We start from the raw sequence: 14,162 nt of genomic DNA, 5'->3' as shown, positions 1-14,162 counted from the left end.
TCCATGAATAAACTACATTTGCTGCAGCCTCACTCTGCACTAATTTTCTCATTGCACAGGACATTGAAATTAGATAATTCTTTTAATTCCCTTATTTTTGCAATTTTACTCGTAAATCCCAATGCTTGCCAAAATATTTTTCTTTCTCTCTTTTCATGCCATTATCTTTAGGACTATATCATCCCTCACCCATCCTGCAACACACACCTCTGTCCACATTGCCCCGTCATTACTTCACTCATCTCTAGTGAACACACATGAACTCTTTTTCTATTTAAATTCAATAACTTTAACAGCCTCACCCTCTTACAATCATCTTTCCTACCTTTCTTCCTCCCTGCTTCTATTAGCTGGTGATATATCACCTAATTCAGGTCCCCCTCACCTCTCCCACACGCTTATATCTGAACACTGTAGTGTAGAAATCCAGCAAATCTCAAAGGCATCACCTGTCTCCCCTCTCTTCCAAAGTCCTTTAAATGTGCCCTTTGGAGTGTACACTCTGTTTGTAACAAACTTACCTCTGTACATGATCTTTTCCTCTCAAATAACCTCAACCTTCTAGCAATAACAGAAACATGGCTCACACAATCAGACACTGCCTCACCTGCAGCCCTTTCACATGGTGGTCTCCATTTCACCCACACCCCCAGACCGGGAGGCAGACAAGGAGGGGGGGTTGGACTACTTCTCTCCCCACAGTGCACGTTCACAGTTCTACCAAATGTCTCATCACACATCCTTAACATTCCTTTCCCCCTTTCGGATCATCACTTTATTAGATACTCGCTCACCCCCAGTTCTTTACCCTCCCTAGTGTCAAACTCTTCCAAGCCTCCTCACAACCGCAGGAATATCAACTCTATTGATCTTCAACAGTTTTCCACCTCTCTCCAACACCTTCTCTCCCCAATTTCTACATTCTCCTCCCCTGTTCGGGCAGTACCCCATCTTCACCAAACCCTGGCAACTGCCCTTGATCACGTGGCTCCAGCGACACTACATACTCTGCGTAGACTTCGTTGCCAACCGTGGCACACTAAAGTAACACAAACTCTCCAAAAACTTTCTCATAAAGCAGAACGTCACTGGCGTAAATCTTGCACCTCTAATGATTTCATCATATATACTGGTATCTACCACTCCTATAGAAATGCCTTGGACACTGCAAAACAAACATACTTCCAATCTCTCATCTATGCTCAGGCTTCTAACCCCAAACGTCTTTTTAAAACATTTAAATCTCTTCTGAATCCTCCCGCCCCAAATCCTCCAACTACCATCCGTACCCAGGATCTTACTTTCTATTTCAAAAACAAAATAGATAAGATCAGACTTGAAATGGTATCATCTCCCTCGCCAAGCAATCAGCTCAATTCCTTTGTAGCACCCTCTAACACTCTCTCTTCATTTGATCCCAAAAATGAAGAGGAAGTTTCTACTCTGTTCTCATCTTCCTACTCTACCTCCTGTCCTCTTGATCCCTTTCCCTCACAAATTAGAAGGTCCCTGTCTCCTGTGCTCATTCCCCCTCTAACTAAAATCTGTAATCTATCTCTTTCTACTGGTATTTTTCCATCACTATTCAAGCATGCAGTGATTACTCCCATTTAAAAAAAACTAAATTCTGATCCAAGCTCTCTCGCAAATTACCGACCCATCTCTCAGCTCCCGTGCCCTTCCAAGTTTCTCGAGAGAATTGCCTACACTCGCCTCACACACTTTCTTACAGCAAACAACCTATTGGATCCTCTTCAGTCAGGCTTTTGCTCTCAACACTCCACAGAGACTGCGCTGACCAAGGTTGTCAATGATTTGATCACAGCAAAAACTGAAAGCCATTACTCTCTTCTAATTCTCCTAGATCTCTCTGCTGCATTTGACACTGTTGACCACACTCTCCTAATACAAACGCTACAATCTCTAGGCACTGTCCTATCCTGGTTCTCATCCTACCTATCTAATCGCTCTTTCAGTGTTAATTTCTCTGGATCCACCTCTGCTCCGCTTCCTTTATCAGTTGGAGTACCGCAAGGCTCAGTCCTAGGTCCTCTGCTATTCTCTATCTACACCACTTCTCTTGGAAAACTAATAAGCTCCTTTGGATTTCAGTATCATCTCTATGCGGATGATACACAAATCTATCCTCTCCCGATCTTTCACCATCTGTGTTGTCTCGCGTTACTGACTGTCTTTCTGTCATTTCATCTTGGATGTCTTCTCGCCAACTCAAACTCAATCTTTCAAAAACTGAATTAATAATATTCCCACCCAAAAACAGAAGCTTCCTGCCTGACATTTCTATTTCTGTTGATAACATGACCATAAATCCCACCACGCAAGCTTGCTGCCTAGGTGTTATCCTTGACTCACAACTATCATTTATTCCCCACATCAACTCCATATCCAAATCATGTTACATACATTTAAAAAACATTTCCAGAATACGCACATATCTCACACAAGACACCACAAAAACCTTAATTCATGCACTCATCATCTCCCGCATCGACTATTGCAATTGCCTCCTTACTGGTCTTCCCAAAGTCAGACTTGAACCCCTACAATCTATTATGAACGCAGCGGCTAGATTGATTTTCCTTGCAAATCGTTTTACATCTGCTGAGTCACTCTGTCAGTCTCTACATTGGTTGCCTGTTTTTCAACGAATCCAACAAATTATTCTATTAACATATAAGGCCATCAACAAAATTGCATCACCATACATCTCCTCACTTGTCTCAAAATATCTCCCAACTCGACACCTCCGTTCTGCACAAGATCTGCGTCTCTCATCACTTATGCCCATTCTCGGTTACAGGACTTTTTTCGGGCTGCACCCACTTTATGGAATTCACTCCCACCACAAGACATTGCTCTAGTCTTCAAACGTTCTCTGAAAACCCACCTCTTCAGAAAAGCTTATAGTATTCCTCTACCACCCTCTTAATCTCCCTAGGTTACTCTATTATCACTCTTTACACAGCTAACACAAGACAACAACCCTATGACCAACATAGTTGCGTGAATGAGCATACAGCCCACTAAATACTTTGTAACCTTTGTATTCTAGCTGGACAAATATTCAATATGATGTAGCACTTACCATTGTGTATCAAACCATTGTCCCATAGATTGTAAGCTTGCGAGCAGGGCCCTCTTACCTCTATGTATGTATTACCCACAATTGTTTAATTACTGTTTGTTTCTAATTGTAAAGTGCTATGGAATCTGCTGGTGCTTTATAAATGTTGATGATGATGACAAACAATCTTCCCCAGCTACAGCCTGACACTGCACTTCTTATCTCAAGATGAAGTAACTTAGTAATGTTAACTTCAGTTTCTTTCTCTGTTTCCTCAGTCTATATTCTTTAGTCTCTTGACAGTTATTCTCAATGTCCTACAATGTTGGACAAATTGTTTTTCTTACTATCCGTACATGGCATTATCCATGCATCACACCACTTTATCTACTACCCAGCGTTGGATTGAAGCAGGTGGGGCTATCAAGCATTGGGGCCCACCAGGGATATCCCGGGGGGCCCCAATGCTTAATAGCCCCACCTGCTTCACTGGCGAGGTGAGGCAGCAGAGGACTGCTCATCCCAAGTAATTTTACTTACAGAGCCGAGACGCGTTTCTCTGCACCTTCTTGTTGCCGGCCATGACGTGACGCGTGGAAGAAGGCCCGCCCAGGGAGGAGGAGCTGCCACCCAGGAGGAGCAGGAGGACAGACTCAGGAGCCAGCCATTGTTGTGTTTGGCCACAGGTTAGTACAGCAGGAGCCTGTCATTGTAACATTGAGGGATGAGGGGAGGACAATAAACTGAACTGGGTAATTACCGTGTGGCTTAATATTTTTTGGGGTTACTACTGTGTAGCATAACATTGTTTGGGGGCATTAATGTGTGGCACAATATTGATTGGGGGCATTACTATGTGGCATAATATGAATTGTGTCATAAATTGAACTGGGCACTACTGTGTGACATAATTTTGTTTGGGGGCACTACTGAGTGGCATAATATGAAGGTTTGTTGGTTCCACTACTATTAATACAATATATATATATATATATATATATATATATATATATATATATATATATATATATATATATATATATATATATATATAAAATCTCTATCTATCTAAGTGCTCAACTGGCACACCTGGACTTGACTAGATTTTAGCCAACCTCTGCAGCAATGGTAATGTTCATGGAGCCAAGGGCACTGAATGTTCTCACTACAGGTAGTAATAGTATTGCGTATTGTAAAAGGGCCTTTGGTTGTGCCTCACATGAGCGCGCTTTCCTCTTACTCTGTTCTCAGATACACTCACAGTATATATTCGTTATAAATAACCAATACTCACAACATATGTATGTATTCAGAAAACAAAGTATTTTACTGTTAACACAGAAAAGCTTACATTCACAGTTCACACATATATCATCTGGTGCATCTGCATACAGAAGCAAGTCTGCGTCATCTGAGATGGTTTTTTGTTTTGAAAACCATGTTCCAGAGAATTAATTGGTTTATTTCAAGCTGCAAGAAAAAAAGATTTTTCTCTATACAATATTTTGCTGGCCCTGGCTGCCATGGGTATGCTGGTGCTTGTAGTACTACAAGCACCAGCATGCCCAGACTGTGAATAACAGCTTGCGGTTGCTGGAACCTGTAGTGTACTAACTCAAAATAGTGTCTTTCTTATATTAATCATCTTATTACCCCAGACCCACCGTTCAAGGGTGTGCAATATCCCTAGTACTTTCAGTACAGGGCTGGGTACCTCTAGGAGGCCCTCACTTTTTTGTGGACCCAAAATCCCTAGGGCATCCAGCCCTGTGCCGACCAGCCTGAGGCTGATTTGTCATTATGGCAAGGGGACCCCACGCTGCGGGTTCTCCTGCTATAGTGCCAACAGCCCGGCCTGGCTAAGCCTAGTGCTGCTTGTAGTAAAATCGGGGGTACCCCAAGTTTTTTGTCCTACCGATTTTGCTAATACCAGCACTAGGCACAAGGGTTAATCTGATGGGGAGAGGCACACTGTTTTATTGCTTTAAAGTTTATTTATGTTCACACGGTTTAGTGCTGTCATGTCTGTATCCAGTGAATATAATATGACTAAAGACAGAGAGTGAGGGTCTTGTTGAGGGAGACAAGATAATAGCAGATCACCTTAATAATTATTTTTGCTCAGTGTTCATTACAGAAAGAGCGGGGAAGAAGTCACAGTGAAGTTACAAGTATATTCATAAAAATGAGGTAGATACAAGAACATTTACAGAGGAGAAGGTCCTAACAGAACTCTCAAAACTGAAAGTGGATAAATCAGTGCAGCCAGATGGGATACAACCAAGGATACTAAAAGAGCTTAAGGGGGTGCTGGTAACACAATTAACAGAATCATTCAACCAGTCACTAGCTACAGGAGTAATTCCAGGAGTAATTCCAGAGCACTGGAAAAGAGCGAATGTAGTCCCACTGCACAAAAGTGGGAGCAAGGAAGAGGCAAGCAATTACCTATCAGCGACCCTTACACATGCAGACTGGGGCATGAAGGGCCCACCGGGGGACTGCAATGCTAGGGGCCCACCAGAGGGGGTGTGGCCAGCCATCAGAGGCGAGACCAGACACTAGAGGGGGAGTGGTCAGTCCACGAAGGACAGCTAGCACCATAGTGTAGTATATAAAGAATGCAGTGTGTGTATAAAGAGTACATAGTCTTGACCTGCCCCTTAGATTGGGCAGAACAGTCACCAAAAATCAGGATTATCCCACTAGATCAGGCTTGGCTAACCTGTGGCACTCCAGGTGTTGTGAAACTACAAGCCCCAGCATGCTTTGCCAATATATAGCAGCTTATTGCTGGAAGGTTATGCTGGGACTTGTAGTTTCACAACACCTGGAGTGCCACAGGTTAGTCAAGCTTGCACTAGATTTAGAATAATTTACAGACTGTCCTACCTGTTCTTGTCACTTTCACCACCTGTGGCTGCTGGTTTCTTTAGTTGTGGCTTGTCTGGATCCTGGAATGTTGGGGGGGGGCCCTATTTGGAAAAAATAATGGGTACATTTAAAAAATTCTAACCAGCCCCGGCGTTAAATCAATAGGAACCACAATTAATACTCAGGCCTTCCTTCAGCCCCAACATTAAAGTATTAATATTCCCATTTAATAAACCTATTTCCCTCAGTCCATAGAGCCCATGCAATAAATTAATTGCATTCACATATAATAAATATACCTATTTCCCGCAACCATCACTGCTATTAAATAATTCATATTCACATTTAATAAATAGACCTCATGCTCCTCAAAACTCAGTCCCACATTCAATTAATAGCCCCCAAACCACCTTAAATTAATAGTCCCCACTATAAAATTAAATTGCCCCACCTTCACCCTACAAACAAAATAGCACCCATTATTTAGCCAACACCTACCACACACACATTACATTTCCACAAGCCCGCTGTGCCATCACACACACATTTCTGTGCCCCTTAATCACCATACTGTGCCTACTTATGATCACACTGCGCCCTCCATGCTGCTTTTGCCCCTCCCTTCTCCTGGCCCCCCTTCATCACCCTGTGCCATGCTGCTTTTGTTCCCTCCTTCTGCTGGCCTCCCTTCATCACCCTGTGCCATGCTGCTTTGGCCCCCCTTTACACTCTGCCATGCTACTTTGGTCCCCCTTTACACTCTGCCATGCTGCTTTGGCCCCCCTTTACACTCTGCCATGCTACTTTGATCCCCCTTCACACTCAGCCATGCTGCTTTGGCCACCCTTCACACTCAGCCATGCTGCTTAGGCTCCCCTTCACACTCAGCCATGCTGTCTTTGCCCCTTTTCACTCTCTGCCATGCTATCTGTGCTCCCCCTTCACTGTGCCATGCCCTCCCTTCACTGTGCCATGTTCCCCTTTCACTCTGCCATGCTGTCTGTGCTTCCCCCTTGCTTCCGTTCCTTCACTTACATTTTCAATTGACTTCTTTCTTCTCTTCTTCTATCTTCTGTCTTCTCTCTTCTTCCTGACTCCTCTCTGCGGCGGGCCTGATAAACGGAGCAGAGAGGAGTGGAGCGCCGCAGTCACGTTAGTATTATTTTTTTTAGATAATTAGATAAGTTTTCCGCTCCCCACACCAACGAAGAGGGGAGCGATCAGGGTCGGGGCCTACCGGGGGATAGCCTGGTCCCCTGGCAGCCCAGTCCAGCCCTGCCCTTACATCAGTAGTAAGGAAATTGATGGAAACACTCTTAAAAGTTAAGAGTTGCAGAATATCTCAAATCTAGTAACCTACAGGATCACAGCCAACATGGATTTACTGGGCTGAGATCAAGTCAAACAAATCTTATTGTCTCTTTTGACTGGGTGACTAAAGTAATAGATCAAGGGGGGTCGTAGATGTAGCTTATCTAGACTTTAGTAAGGCTTTTGACACTGTCCCACATTGAAGAAACTCGAGATCTTGGGATTGGATTCTAAGATGGTTGAATGGATAAGATCTTGATTGCAGGATTGAAAACAGAGAGTCATAGTAAATGGAGTGCATTCACATGAAGGAAAGTTTACCAGTGGAGTACCCCAATGATCTGTACTTGGACCAGTGCTTTTTAATAACTTTATTGGTGACATTGCAAAGATGACACAAAGATATGCAACAGGTAAGACACACCAGGAGGAGTAAAACAAGTGATTGATGATCTAGGTAGACTAGAGGAAGGGTCAAGAGAGTGACAACTAGAGTTTAATGCCAAAAAACGCAAAATCATGCACCTGGCTCTCAAAAATCGGGAACGCCCTTACTGCACATTGCCTAAGTGAATCCGCCCATTCTCCACCCCGTTCTCTCCCCTAAAATGTAGGCTGTAGTAAGTCATCCAGTTCTGCGCAGGCACATAATTAATCTGCGGAGGATATGCACAAATAAGTCATTTACGCTCCTTAATGACTCAGGCCTATACATATTTAAATATAATATTAAATATTTATAACTTACATATTGCTCTACAGCAAATCAAAGTTGTGTTCTAAGAAGGTCTAAATATTTCTAATTTCCTGCCGTAGACTTATCAAGTAGGCGGTCTGGCAGTGCCTCCACTGTATGGGCGCCAGTTCCTGTAGGTGGGGCCTACATAGGTTAGTCCTAACCACAGTGGTGGTAAGTGGGGTCAATGCCTGAGATGGCGATAACAGAACAGGTATCGTGGTGGTACAAGCACAGCTGTGATACAAGCTTTCTGCTTGCAGGGTTTGAAGAGACATAAAGCCCTACTGATTTATTACAGGGCAAGTGAATTAAAAATCTCCATTGAGGATTCCCTTGACCAGCAATATCTAACAACCACACTAGTGCATGCACTAATGTCATTTTGCACATGTTGAATAAGACATAAGGTGACAAGTTTACAACAAAAATTATTAGAGTCTGAAAATTGTGCTTACCTGCCATCTTGAGGTTTGATTATGTGGGGTTGTGCACGGTTGTGATTCTGTTCGTCCACATCACCTCTGATCTACAGTCACCAGCCCTGGTTCTACCTACCACGTCCAACAGAAGAGGAGGAAGGAAAGGAGTGAAGAGGGGAGGAGTGGAATAGAAGGGGGAGAAGATGTTGGGCAAGTGGACAGTGGGTGCTGGGGGCAGATGGGAGAGAAAGAAGGGGGAATAGAAGGGATGGGGACAAACAGAGATATACAAACAAAGGTGGAGATTCCCATGATGTGAAGACAGACACATACACAAATAATTTGGGGATGTAGGCAGAGATTAAGACACATCATCATCATCATCACCACCATTTATTTATATAGCGCCACTGATTCCTCAGTGCTGTACAGAGAACTCATTCACATCTGTCCCTGCCCCATTGGAGCTTACAGTCTAAATTCCCTAACATACACACATACAGAGACAAACTAGGGTCAATTTTATATAGCAGCCAATTAACCTACCAGTATGTTTTTAGAGTGTGGGAGGAAACCCACGCAAACATGGGGAGAACATACAAACTCCACACAGATAAGCAGGGCCGCCGAGAGGGTGGGGGGGGGGGGCGGTTACATTTTACCCGGTCCCTCGCGTCCTAATTTGTAATTTATTTATTTTTATTATTTTTTTCTATTTGGTGATTTTTTTTAATTTTTTTTTTATTTTATTTTTCCACAGGGGGGGGGGAGGGGGTCCTTCGTTGGTGGGGGGAGCTGGAGAGAAAAAAAATAAAAAATGATTCATACTCATGTGATTGGCGCTGCGTCCCTCCTTCCTCTCTTCTTCATTCACACTGACTGCCGGGCGTGACGTCATCAAGTCACGCCCGGCAGTCAGTGAGGAGCACCAGACAAGACCAGAAGAAAGCAGAGAAGACAAAAGAAAGAAGAGAAGAAAAGAAAGAAGGTAAGTAAAGAAGCGAAGAGGCAAGGGGAGGGAAACAGAAAGGGACAGTGCTATAAAGAAGAGCAAGTAAAAAAAACGGGAGAGAAACACTAAAAAAAAGGGGAGAGAAACGCTAAAAAAAAAAAGGGGAGAGAAACACTAAAAAAAAAAGGGGAGAGAAACACTAATTAAAATAAAAAGGGGGAGAGAAGCACTAATTTTTTTTAAAAAAGGGGAGAGAAGCACTAATTAATGGGCGCTATTTTGTTTGTAGGGTGATGGTGGGGCAATTTAATAGTGGGGACTATTAATTTAAGATGGGGTGGTTTGGAATCTATTGAATATGGGGTTGAGTTTAGAGAGAATGAGTTCTATTTATTAAATGTGACTATGAGTTATTTAATGGCAGTAATAATGATTGCGGGAAATAGGTATTGCAGTTTGCAGGAAGGGAATAGGTTTATTTATTAAATGTGAATACTATTATTTTAATGTTGGGGCTGGAGGAAGGCCTAATTATTAATCGTGGGTGCTATTGATTTAATGCCGGGGCTGGCTGTAATTTTCTAAATGTAGCCATATTTTTTTTCCAAATAGGTCCTTCAACATTCCAGAATCCGGACAAGCCGCAACTAAAGAAAGCAGCAGTCACAGGTGGTGAAAGTGAGAAGAACAGGTAGGAGAGAGCAGTAGAGTCTGTGAAATGTTGTGATTCTAGTAGGGACAATGTCACTTTTTGGTGAGTGTTGTGCCCAATGTAAGGTGCAGGCAAAGACTGAACTCTTTGTGTACACACTGTGGTGCTAGATGTCTTAAAAGTCAGGAGTGCTGGGACATATGTGACACTCTGGTGAATTCAGGACCTAGTGATTTTGATGTGCTAGCCACGCCCCAACGGTGCATTGCCATGCCCCCAAATGTATGACCACAACCCCGAAAAATTTTGCACCGCCGTTAGGCTAGAAACGCCCCAACGGCACATTGCCACGCCCCTGAATGTATGATGACAACCCCAAAATTTTTTGGGGCTTACTCGACTATGAGGGTGGGCCTAATGACTTTGTTGTACCCGGGCCCTGAATTCCTCTTGGCAGCCCTGCAGATAAGGCCATGGTCGAGAATTTAACTCATGACCCCAGCACTGTAAGGCAGAAGTGGTATCCACTTAGCCACCGTGCTAACACACAAGAGGAGACAGAGATAGTTGGGACACATACAAAATGGGGAGACAGAGAGAAAGACATATAATGGGGAGGACAGGGAGGCACACACACAATTGTAGGACACAGTTACACACCCAAAGGGGAAAACAGAGGCATATATACAAAAGGTGTGACAGAGGCCCTCATAGGGAAAAGGTGCATGTAGAGAATGTGAGACAGAGACAGACACACAAAAATATTATCTCTGTACAGTGCTGTGGAACTGATGATGATGATGATGATGATGTTGATGACGGTGCAGCCTGGTCCACAGGACAGAGCGGGGGAGGGTGTGGGAAGACTTTGCACTACTCACAATGATCTCTGTATTCTGCCGTTCAGTGCACAGTCCCGGCCAAAGGAGGAAGCCGCAGGGAGGAGGAGAATGGAAGGAAAGTGACGGTAAGGTCTATGGTCCATCCAACGCTGGAATCATCATAACTACTACGGAGTTATGGCTACAGGAGAAAAACTATATATAAAAAATATAATATATAAATATAAATGTATTTATATTCAGACACATCAGCGATATCCTCCTGTGGCCCCTCCTCAATAGATCCATCCTCAGCCTCCACAACAGGCCTCTCCTAAGTTGGGCCGTACTCTTCCTCCTCTTGGTGGGACTGGGCCTCTCTGCAGTGTTCTGTGATACACACAAACAAAATAGATATTGTAGGTATATATGGTTTGAAATGAATAACAACACAGATCTAAGGCACAAATATGCTCAAGCTACCATTGTTTTAATGTTTTTAGTTGACATGGCAGCGTCTCAGGAGAGGGATCTTTGGATCCCTCCCAGCAGGCTTTGTGCACCTCCCCAACGCAAAATGTGCATAAGGACCTGGACCGTAGATTATTGGTCGGGACAGGCTCCTATCAGAACAGCTGTCCCGGCTAATCAATTTTAATAAATGACCAAGTTAATTCATTTCTTATCATTTTAATAAGACATGATAATTAACATGAGCAACATTCGATGGGTCATAAATAGACCCCTTTATATCCTTCCAATGCCTGGGAACTGGCCCTTGGTTATAGGCAGTCTGTATGGGTATGAAGTGATACTAACGGGACAGACAAACCACTGCAACTGGGACTGAGCAGTCAACCCAGAGAGAGGGAGCTGTAGGGGAAGGTAGACAATGAGATGCATTCGGAGGACTGCCAGGACCACTGAGAGCAGTGTGGACATTTGTCAGAGATTTGGAGAAGTCAGGGTGGACTCTTTGGAGTGTCAGCTCTTGTGCATGAACACTGTTATTTTTAATTATGAGTGTTTTCCTAATACAACTTGAAGCCAGTACGGTGGTGGAGGAAATAAAGTGGACTTTCTAATGGGAGATGGTGTCACTCACCGTACTGTGAGTGCCTCTTCCCGGACATTTAGGAACCGTGGCCGTCCTCCATCCTGAGGGTCTGCGCATGCGCAGCCCTTTCCTATACTTCAGTGTATGTCCCTTTAACTCAATTGGCAGATCAGGCAACACTCCCTATATTAAGCACCTGTGGTCAACACCACGTTGCCTGATCTTGGAGTCTCATTCCCTATGAGTCTCTGAAGGTGTTCCTGTATTCCTCGTGTTTTCAGCGCTGCTGATTCCTGTGGTTTCCAAACCACTTCTACCTCTGTGGTTTCCAAACCACTTCTACTACTGTGGTTCCCATACCACTTCTACCATCAACTGTATCATCGTGACTGTTTGCTGATTCCTATCCGCTGCCTCCGTGCACTGCAGTCTTCCAAACCACTTCAACGCTATTACATATCATTGTGACTGTTTGCTGATTCCTATCTGCTGCCTCCGTGCACTACAGTCCTCTAATCCACATCCCGCTATTATATTTCACTGTGACTGTTTGCTGGTTCCTACCCGCTGCCTCCGTGCACTCCAACCTTTACTTTACATCCACTCACCTGTTCCTCATCAAGTCCGTGAGCTGATGACTATCCGCTGCTTCCGTGCACTACAGCCTCCAGCCTACAACTCGCCTGTGTTCATCATCGTGACTGTTAGCTGATGTCTATCCGCTGCTTCCGTGCACTACAGCCTCCAGCCTACAACTCGCCTGTGTTCATCATCGTGACAAGTTAGCTGATTCCTATCCGCTGCCCCTGTGCACTGCAGTCTCTTCTCAGCTCTCCTGTGTTTCCTCGAAACTGCTGCTCTCATTGCCATTCGCTACTCTCCGTGATCAACAGCTCCTGGTCTACTCTGCTCTCCCGTGTTCCATCGCTACTGACACCTATTGGTTGCTACTGGTTACCTCCGTGTACCGCAGAGCCCTGCTGCTGCTGACCGCGCTATCACCCATCTACTGCTGACCCGCTCTCCACACCTTCACGTGTCCCGCTGGTCTACCCTCCTGTCAGCATTGGATTTATATCTCATCAACTACTCCTCTGCTGGATCATCTCCACTCTCCTGGGTCCTCCTTGAGTCCAGTTCCACGTGTTACTGATTCCTGTGGATTCGTGTCCCTGTTGGTCTACTTATCTGTGCGCTGCACCTACTAGACCGCTGCCTCATCTATCCTGGGACTTCTCATCCAGCCGGCCTCCTGCCGCTCAGGTATCGCTGCACTCCTATCTGACTGCCTGCTTCTGAACCACGGTATGCATACTTCTCATTGACTGTGCTGGTGTATTGCATATCTTGCTGGACTGTGTTGGTTCTCCTCTGGAGTCTGCTATCCGCTGAGTCTATTGCCATCATTGACTGTGTTACCTTGTGCTGGACTACTTCAAGAGACTTTCTATATTTGCAGACCTGTTCAGTCATTTATATATATTGTGCATGTTACTGTGGATCGTGTATAAGGTGCCTGTGTATATCCTGTGTTGCAGTCTCTCCCCGTGCACCTCCTCACATATATATTCAGTGGTACAACTTGCTGGTAGCAGACCACTGATCCCTGTTTCCAGTATCACCTGTTCCAGTATCCTCTCACATACCAGTGGTACAACTTGCTATCGCAGACCACTGACTCCCCGGATACCTCCACTTGGATTCCATTCCTTCACTCAGACAGCGGTACCACTTGCTATCCGCAGACCGCTGACTCTCATCACCTCCTCGTTTCTGTTGGACATTCCTCCTCACTATAGCAGTGGTACAACTTGCTATCGCAGACCACTGACTACCTTCACGTGTCCTTGTCCTACAGTTCCTCGTGTACTATTACCTCCATATTATCAGTGCTGCTAGTCATAGACTTTCCTGAGCATCTCATCATCTGCTGTTTCCTGTTCCGTGATCACCCAGCTACCAGAGTACCCTATTACCACCTACATTGCTCTGGTAAGCCTATCACCTGGTGATCCCTGGGTAAAGACTCCTAGTGCCCGTGACAGATGGTCTGGTATCCATTATTATTGGGAGCTGTGACTTTCCTGTGACACCTGTCAACATTAACCTCTGTGTCCAAATTAATGAACAGGATTCCCATTTCCAGTTGCCCAGACCCCACCACCATTTACACTGGCCCAATGATGTATAATTTATCATTAACAAACAAGCACTGCGGCCACATCATAGTTACAACGGAGGGGGGGAGCGTG

This window comes from Mixophyes fleayi, chromosome 4 (assembly GCF_038048845.1).
Source record: "Mixophyes fleayi isolate aMixFle1 chromosome 4, aMixFle1.hap1, whole genome shotgun sequence".
Classification (NCBI taxonomy): Eukaryota; Metazoa; Chordata; class Amphibia; order Anura; family Limnodynastidae; genus Mixophyes; species Mixophyes fleayi.
The sequence above is the reverse complement of the archived record's forward strand: the minus strand, read 5'-3'. Positions refer to the sequence as shown.